Source organism: Rhinichthys klamathensis, unplaced genomic scaffold (assembly GCF_029890125.1).
Source record: "Rhinichthys klamathensis goyatoka isolate OS25496 unplaced genomic scaffold, OSU_Roscu_1.1 h1tg000352l_1, whole genome shotgun sequence".
Classification (NCBI taxonomy): domain Eukaryota; kingdom Metazoa; phylum Chordata; class Actinopteri; order Cypriniformes; family Leuciscidae; genus Rhinichthys; species Rhinichthys klamathensis.
The window spans coordinates 306,328-307,500 of record NW_026606863.1 but is presented as its reverse complement, the minus strand read 5'-3'; positions in this window follow the sequence as shown (position 1 = coordinate 307,500).

Here is a 1,173-nt window from a genome sequence, read left to right as displayed (position 1 = left end):
CTATTAGATATGAATGAGTTTAATGGCAAATAATGACTATGGTCAAGAGGAAAAACATGTTATTGTGATACAACATGAACAGGCCTGTCCTAGATATGTTTGACTGGTATCGACAGCACATTTAACCCAGTGTAACCCCTAATGTTTTAATGTTGCACGTCCATAAAGGAATCAAGAGAACATGGAGACATAACTAGACGTTTGCCTCTTTTTTCCTTTTCTTTTTGGAGAACATGAGTGGTTTCTGTTACTAAGATGTGCAGTTGCTAGGGCTTCATCAGTGGCTTTAGTGCCTCTTCGGCTGGGTACTTCTCTGCAGAATCCTGTTAAATGTAGTTTTTCACCCGCAATTCTGCTTTTCATCGTTATTTATAAACTAGGTTGAAATAATGTGGACTGATGTCTTCAGCAAAAGCCTATACCGCCGATTACCGACCTTGTAACTCATAGTAGGTCTGTCTTAAAGGTTTGTAAGATTACTTCTATGGAGAAAATGATTAGGATTTTATGTTTTTAGGATCAAGTTGAAAGAGTGATAATTCTCAATGATAAAACAGGTCTCTATAAAGAAGCATTTGTTAACAAACAAGTATTTGTGACTTAAATTATTACATTGTTTAAATTAATACATTTTTAGCTAACTGTGTGATTTGTGATTTCTGAAATATTAACTTTAGACAGTTTCCTCTGATAACAGATCACTCTATTGTAATATGGATGGACTCGTGTATTTTCTGTAAAGCTGCTTTGAAACGATGTGTATTGTGAAAAGCGCTATACAAATAAATGTGAATTGAATTGAAGCATTAATTTATTGGCCTACCCTATTTGTGAAAAATGCCCATAACTAAAACCAAGAATTAAATAAATACAAAATAAAAATTTTAAAAATAAAATGACACTCACTTTTACCCTATTTGTGGACTAAAATAATGAAATGAAACAAAATATTAAAAAGACTTATTTATACCCTATTTGTGGACTAAAACAATGGAAAGAAATAAAATATATAAATATTAAAAAGACTAATTTATACCTTATTTGTGGACTAAAACAATGAAAAGAAATAAAATATATCAAAATTAAAAATACTTATTTATACCCTATTTGTGGACTAAAATAATGAAAAGAAATAAAATATATAAATATTAAAAAGACTTATTTATACCCTAT